Source organism: Lytechinus pictus, chromosome 2 (genome assembly GCF_037042905.1).
Source record: "Lytechinus pictus isolate F3 Inbred chromosome 2, Lp3.0, whole genome shotgun sequence".
In the NCBI taxonomy this organism is placed as follows: domain Eukaryota; kingdom Metazoa; phylum Echinodermata; class Echinoidea; order Temnopleuroida; family Toxopneustidae; genus Lytechinus; species Lytechinus pictus.
This window is the reverse complement of record NC_087246.1, coordinates 20,811,893-20,820,305: the sequence shown is the minus strand read 5'-3', so window position 1 is coordinate 20,820,305 and position 8,413 is coordinate 20,811,893. Positions and strand designations below refer to the sequence as shown.

At 35.2% G+C, this 8,413-nt stretch overlaps 1 long non-coding RNA gene across 2 annotated transcripts; it reads left to right on the top strand.

The window, feature by feature from the left end:
* Window positions 1–919: 919 nt before the first annotated feature.
* On the top strand, window positions 920–8,413 carry LOC129271561 (uncharacterized). 2 transcript variants are annotated; one of them, XR_010296363.1, is made up of 5 exons: window positions 920–1,065; window positions 2,694–2,889; window positions 3,551–3,647; window positions 4,279–6,528; window positions 7,136–8,413. It is a non-coding gene; the product is annotated as an uncharacterized LOC129271561 (long non-coding RNA). The 2 variants fall into 2 exon arrangements; XR_010296361.1 differs by having other exon boundaries at window positions 921–1,065; window positions 2,714–2,889.

Sequence of the window (8,413 nt, the reverse complement as noted above, 5' to 3'; positions counted from 1 at the left end):
CTTCTTTCTTCATCCTTCTATCCTTCCTGCTTGCCCGTTTTTGTTCCATCTATCTCTATTTCCTATTTGCCTTTCCTGATCCTTTCTCTCTCTCTGTGTTCATTTTTTTTCCTCCCTTTTTCTTACCCGTCTTCTTTATCAAATTTCCTTTTTTTATTTCCTCCATTCTTTCTTTCAACTTTTTTCTTCCCCTCCCTTCCTCTCCTTTTTATTTTATTTCCTCCATTCTTTCTTTCAACTTTTTTCTTCCCCTCCCTTCCTCTCCTTTTTATTTTAATTCTTTCTCTTCTTCCATTATGTTTTCACTCCTTCCTCACTTCATTCTTCCTCCCTCTCTTTCTTTCATTCTTTATTTTATTTTTCCTTATAATTCTTTCCCTTATTATTTCTCTCCCTCCCTTAATTCCTTCCTTCCCTCCTCCCTTACTGTTTCCTTCTTTCTTTGTTTCTTTCTTTCAAAGAATGAAGAAAACATTTTTCTTTCCTTCATTCTTTCTTTCCTCCTCCTTTTTCTTACTTTTTTTCTTTCTCTCCTTTATTTTGTCTTTCACACATGTATTCTTCTTCCATTTCTTTCTTTTTCTCTCTTTCTGTATTCAATTCAAAGAATGGCGGAAACTTTTTTTCTCTTTTTTATTCTAACTTTCTTTTATTCTTTTTTTATTTTTTCCTTCATTTTCCCCTTAATTTTTTTTCTTCTCTTAATTTTCATCTCTTTTCTTTCGCCTTTTCTTTCTTTCCTTCATTCTTTCGTTCACCCTCCCTTCCAATTTTTTTAAGTTTTTTACAGGTGTAACACTGTGTAGCCTTCTTTGTTGATCTTTTTTTGATTGTCCCTTATTTCATTTTGTGAAATCTGGTCACCCTGGGGGGGGGGGGGGCGGCGACAGGCTTGCGCATGCGCACTTACCGCCAACATTTGAAAAGAATATACCGTTTGCGTTGCGTTGCAGTTTATTGAGCTCGATCGAGAAGTGGGACGAAGAAGGCCGTTAATAATTCAACTACTTAAAGAATGCGGGTTAGATGTGGACGACTTCGAAGACATTTGCAGTAGGCTAAACAGTAAGTTAGATAACCATTTTCTATGATTTTCTTTTCGTAGTTTGTTAAATGCCCCGGCTTGCAACTAGCTAAAGATTTCGTCAATGAAAATGACATGACACTGGCAATCCCATCCTGTCTAACCGGGCGCTCGCCCGGCCCCGAGCGCCTGCTCGCTGCTGTGATGTGGACCACTGGCTGGTGGTCTCAAGTCTGCACACAGTCACAGCACACCTAAACGATTTGAGTTTAGATTTAACGTGAATTTCCTGTTATTTTACAAAATCTTTCAATTGATGATGTTCCTTGTATTCTTATGAGTAAGTGTGCAAAAAGTCTCATTAAAAATTAAGAGAAATAATTGATTTTCTTGGGAAAATATCTCGGCCAGTCATGGTCATTTACTTGCATTTTGATTGAACAAAATTATTAAGTTAGTGGTACTGGTACGGTAGCCCGACAGCAGATCAGAATGACATGAGAAATTGAGAATGAACGTTAAGAATATTACTTAGAAATTAGCGGGACAATTATGTGGAACAATTCATTTTATGATAACAATTTCTTGATAACTATCGGGAAACGGTATCATGTAAAAATGAAAGGCTACGTCGGACCCGGGTCGCACCGCGGACAATTCAGTTTAACATGCATTGTAGCGTATAGCATGCATGTCCAGCTCAGCTAGGCGCGCTGGCAACGCGGGCTAGTGTGGCTGCTCAGCTCAGGCTTGGCTGGCTGGCTAGCCGGCTGGAAGTGGAAATGCGCCAGTTTCTATGCATGGATATTTTTCCGGTCATCAATAAGAAGATCGTAGTTTGTTTGTTGCCGAAATGATTCTGAAACATCCTTTACTTTTGAGGATTGATGATGAATGATGCAACAATTATTTCCGATGACTTTTCCCCACTTTTTATGATTTTTTTTTGCCCGTGACGCATATAGACTTTCTAAAATTGATCGTCCAGACACACAACCTGTCTGGACACACAACAACTGGGTAATACTAATAGTGGCCGATGTCTGCGCACTTATTCACATGATGCGAAGATTTCGATAAGAAAGCACAGTCACAGAGGCTGCATTTTGAGGACGTCACATGGAAAGAATTCCATATGCAATTCCAATGTACCCCCCACCAACATGATAAAAAATAAGATTGTTGAGACTTAATTCCATTCCAGTTCGTTCACTTCAGATTTTTCTATAATTTTTTTACCCTTTTTTTGGCACCTTAGTTGGGACTTGAGATCACCTCGTTTTATTTGCAGTCAAGACCTGTTCCTGCTATGCTAGCAAGAAGTGCTGATGCCGGAAGGGGTATTTTAACGATTATCAGCCAATAGTTCGCCTAGACTTGACTCACAGACCCTTGAGTAAATAAACCGATGTCTATGGACAATTACACACACTAGATACATCCATACATGCTCGAAATTTGATGGAATAAAGCCATATTTTAGTATGTATTTCCACTCCTAGTACTATCCACTACCCCATCATATATGTTCTATATTGTGCTAGATATATTATTCTGAACCTTCTTCATGTTTTTATTTTCAATTTTAGTGGGGTTGCATATGGAACTCTTGCCAATGCCCTAAATTCATTATTTTCCAACCATTTTAAGTCAGATTTTTTATGAATAGATCTGTTTATGACATTCCAGGAGAAAGAGAGGGAGACCCAAAACTACTTGTCCTGGCATCACATTTGAGGAGGAGATGGAGTCGGTGAATATGACCTAGCCCGGGGGAGTTTCCAGAAGACGGCCCAGAACCACTGGCCGCCAGGAGTGGAGGTCCTTTGTTGTTGCTCTACATGTCAGGAGGCATCGGGCAGTAGGTAAGACTAAGTACAGTAGGCTCTTTCAGGTGTAAAGTTTATTTTTTGTTTGGAGTCGTTGCGTATCTTCCATTATCAGAATCGCGCAGATTCGGATGTGCGCAATCTTAGGGCACCTTATCTGTCAATGGTCCTAACTGTACTTAGAGGACTCTGTGATGATATTTTTATCATTTTTACATTGTACAAGGGGTATTTTCATTCACGGAGCTAGACAAGTCTCTGTTGCCTGTAGAACTTGGTACACAAAGATGGATTTCCCTTAAAAAATCCACCTTTCCCACAATAATTTTGGGCAAACATTTGATTTTTCCAATTTGTAAGCCTTTTGTTATCTAAATATACAAAATTAAGGCTTAAGAAATGTTACTTTTAAGCAGGTAAACATTTCGAAGGATCACTTGCTTGCAATTCCCAAGCTATATAACACAATGACATGACCTTTAAGTCGAGAGACGTCCATATGCAAGAAAATACAGAGGGAATTGGTGCAAATGCATAGCTGATTGTGCTAGTACTAGATTCCTGGCTGACGTGTATCGGTTTGGACGTTCTAATGACAAGTTTAGAGTGTAATTTGGCGCTAATAGAGTTTCACAACGGTTGGCATGATTTCTTGGCATGATTGAGGTTAACATTTTTTTTTTTCTCTCTTTTGCAGCCCTGGTAGAAGCACCATCTTGATACCATCATTCAAACTCTCATCAGCTGTATCATTATAGGTGGACTAAAAGAACAATATTCATGCAGATATAATGGTGTGTACAAATTTATCCTTTGTGGAAGGTATTTTTTATAATTATTGTGTTATTTTGATTATTTACATGTGCATGAACATGAGATGCAGTTAAATAATTTTGATTTTGTAACCACTCTGATACAAAGCTTGTCTAATAATTAATGCCCTTACAAGGTTCATGCTGTTGTCAATTCAAACGTATTAGATAGGCATAAGTGAAACATCAACATCTGACATGCATTTATTATCACATCAGAATTGATCTTCGTTATGTGAAATTGGCAACTTGTAATTTCTTATTCAAACTGATGGAATTATCCCATAACCATTTAAAACACATTTAAAAAAAGCATGAATTAAAATCATGTTTAATTAAAATAAATATTTTTTTTTTTACTTTAAAATGTCCTTCCCTATACAGAGATGGTTTGGAGGTGCAGCAGATCTTGAGGGCATCAAGCCCCCCTCCCCCGACCTGACTTTACATGTTAATATTTGAAGTATAAATATGGAACAAACCCCACATTGTTTTTTAATCATTTTTTAAAAAGTTTGGAAATTGATATTGAAACCATGTAGTTTTTAATGAATATTAAATAGTTAATGCAGGAAAGGCTTTTATGTTTATCTTCTTCTGTTATTTATTGCAGATGCCTTAAGTTGAAATGGAAGGTGTCCTGAATCTGCACCCATTCATCTGGTTTCGTAACTCCTTTCATAGTGCTATTGGAACCTGCTCCCTACCAGTATAACATCAAACAGATTGGAAGAATAAAGGCCAATGGGAAGTGCCTTTTATATTTCTACTTGCCACAAAGCAGTCCATGGTTTAGCGCAATCTAAACTGGACTATTGTAATGCTCTTCGTGCTTGAATTAGGGCGATCTGGACTGACTGCAGATAGTACAGAATGCTGCATCTATTGTGCCATTTGCCATACGCCAACTTCGCTGGCTGCAAGTCAAGGAAAGGATATACATGAACATCAGTGTCCGTCTCCTGATTTTCAAAGTCAATGACAGAGATCCAGATTACATGTATTATAAGGAATCCCTTGTGCGTCATTTTCATTCTAGGCGCACTTGCCTTTTTATTTTTGTGATCATTACGCACCTACAAATTAGCTACTGGTGATGCAACTTTCTCCACTACTGCTCCAAGGCCATGGAATTAGCTCCTTCCTCTCCTCCAGTTGTCAACAACCTTGGATCAATCCAAATACAATTTGAGAAGACCTACTATATTCCTGATCTTTGCTCTGTACCTACAACAATACTGTCACTGCCTGGTAATTTGAATTTTTTTAAATCTCATGTGCTGACTACAGTAGGATGGCGTCTCAATTCATCCAAATTAGACAAGGGATAATAAAGTAATGTATGACATTCTAACCTCTGCATTATTTTGGTGAAAGAGCTCTAAGCATATATGCAAGTAGCAAGCTGATGATGTCATACTGACGTACATTGTACATGTACACGTATCCCCAACTTATCATTTTGTATATAAAATTGTGCATTTAATTTTGTTTACCAAGAATGAAACAAATCGGATTGTAAACTGTATTGATGTGACTTACCTGTATTGATTATTGCTGGAAGTTCTTTTGCTACATGGGATTGGAAGACATACTTATTACACACATGAAGTAAATTATTATTTTATCTGGTAACATGAGAACAATAAAAATGTGGGCATGATATCATAAACTTACATGTATCTACTTGCATGTGTTGATGACCAATATTTTTGTAATTATTATTTTTTTAATTTTATCTGATTTTGATAAAATTTCCACTATTTTGCATGGTAAAAATTACTTTATTTTAGATTATGTTGAGCCCGTATCATATACAAGTACAACTTTAAAGATAAATTACCAGTTGTAGTAACAATCTTAAAATGAGTTCGAACAGAATCCAATAGAATTACCAGCAAAATATAAAAGACATGTGCCATAATTAATTATAGCTCGGGAAGAAAATGTGTAATTGCTGAGAAATGAGCAAAATAAGCATGTAATTCTATCCAATGTCAGGTATTTTTCAAATCAATCATAATACACTGTCCTGTCCCACATGTTCTTTTCTGTGTTAGTGATCATCAAAATAATTAATTTTAAGTTCAAAATTAGTGATTTTACAAAAATACAAGCTTACATTAATGTACCAGATCTAGAGATTATGTACAATATTTTGACAATTTCTCATGAAATAATTGTTTGCTGCAACTGCTGTCTTTTTAATACGTTTAAGTGATAGTGTAATACAACCACAAACTTTTCTTAAGAATTAATGTACATGTATGATTCTTTCACCCAAATTTACATGCATTGATACTGTTGACTACTTGCCAAAAGTTCCTGCCAAAAGCCTTTTTTAACGATGTACATGCTTTTATAGACGACCTGCCAAAACATTGTATTGTATTATATTCAAGGTCCAACCAAAAAGAGATGAATAAAATGTTTGAAGGAAATTGAAATTAACTTTTAAAATGATAGAGCTCTGTCAATGCAGTATTATTACAGGGTTCCCACAGTCATGGAAAATCCTGGGAAAAAAATGGTCATGGAAAGTCAGGGATATGTGAAAAGTCATGGAATTGCATTTACCTCTTGGCTATGACAGCTTTCTAGTTTTTTATGTCTCACAACTCTCATACTCTGTGATTGTACTCTACTATTATAATTGGTGTTCATGATCATAACATGTCTGATTTTGTAAACTGTGCCAGAAAGGAATTAAGTCATGGAAAGCAGCAATTTAGTCATGGAGAGGTCATGGAATTCTGTTTTCAAATTTCTGTGGGAACCATGAATAGGTTTGTGCACTTGACACAGTGTGCACTACAGATGAACTTTGTAATGCCATGATATAAACCAGTACAATATCTTAAAGGTCAAGTCCACCTCAGAAAAATGTTGATTTGAATCAATAGAGAAAAATCAGACGAGCACAATGCTGAAAATTTCATCAAAATCGGATGTAAAATAAGAAAATTATGACATTTCAAAGTTTCGCTTATTTTTCACAAAATAGTTATATGAACGAGCCAGTTACATCCAAATGAGAGAGTCGATGACATCACTCACTCACTATTTCTTTTGTTTTTTATTGTTTGAATTATACAATATTTCAATTTTTACGGATTTGACGATTAGGACCTCCTTGCCTGAAGCACAAAATGTTAAAATAATGGAATTCCACGTGTTCAGGGAGGAATGAAACTTCATTTCACATGACAATGACGAGAAAATCAAAATATTTCATATTTCATATAATAAAAAACAAAAGAAATAGTGAGTGAGTGACATCATCGACTCTCTCATTTGGATGTAACTGGCTCGTTCACATAACTATTTTGTTAGAAATAAGCTAAACTTTAAAATGTCATAACTTTCTTATTTTACATCCGATTTTGATGAAATTTTCAGTGTTATGCTGGTTGAATTTTTCTCTTTTTATTCAAATCACGTTTTTGTTGGGGTGGACTTGTCCTTTAAAGGAAAATAAAACCCAAAATATAATACCACATGATACCATTGATAAATACAGGACAATGAAAATGAATCCACTCATATACCCCCAATCCGATGTCCCAGTATGGAGTACCACCTTTTCAAAGTTGGCATCTTCTGGTACAAAGTCTATGGATGGGGATTATTCCGTCAGCGATGAACTACATCTCTAAACGTTTGGGCATTATATATTCTATTTCATCGATAATAAATCAAATGTACAGATAAAACTCATAAAATATTAATTAAAATTTGTTTAATATTATATGATAGGTTCAAATTACGACTTGATGAGTTTTAATGATAAAAATTACACCCTAATCTACGATTTACAAATTGGCAGCGGAAATTGGGGTGTAAATCTTATCATTAAAACTCATCAAATTGTATTTTGAACCTACCATATATTAAACAAATTTTAACTAATATTTTTATGAGTTTTATCTGTACATTTGATTTGTTATTGATAAAATAGAATATATAATGCCTGAACGTTTAGAGATGTAGTTCGTCGCTGATGTAATAATTTCCTAACTAACCCCGCGAAAATGGCGACCTCCATCCAGAAACTTCGAACCATACTGTAAGAGGCCAACTTTGAAAAGGTGGTAGTCCGTAATTGGATTGTATGAGTGGATTCATGTTGATTGTCCTGTATTTATCAATAATATCATGTGGTATTATGTTTTGGGTGTTATTTTCCTTTAATTCAGATATTACATGCCAGGGTATTGTCCTAGTTTTCATTTTCTCCAAATACATATTATCATCTCTCGTCTATTTCTACTTGCCCTTCAGCCTTGAAGTAAACTTGGGATAATTATGCATTTTGTTATACGCAATTTTGAGTACAGTGCACTTTGCCGCAGCTACTTATATGATATTACCTATTGTAGACACATCCTTATGTTTTGTTCATTTTCTTAAAAACGATTAAGAGTTTAATCATTTTTGTCTTTAAGCATAAAACAAAGAGTAAATCAGTCCATTCTGTATGTGTGACCTGCAAAAAAACTACAATGGTCGTTAATTTGGTTTGCTGAAAAGCCAGATAACCTTTGAGGTAACTTTTTAAAGTATTTAGAAGAAATGTATCTTTTTTAAAAGTATTTATATGCACTGTAACTAATTTCTTTGATAGTTACTATTATGTTACACTGTTTGTACAGTAAAGCAGCTGTTACACAATTTTTGTCAATAGCAAATCTAAACCAGTATTGTAAATTGATGACTCTATGAGCTAAATACCAGTACTTTCTATATCA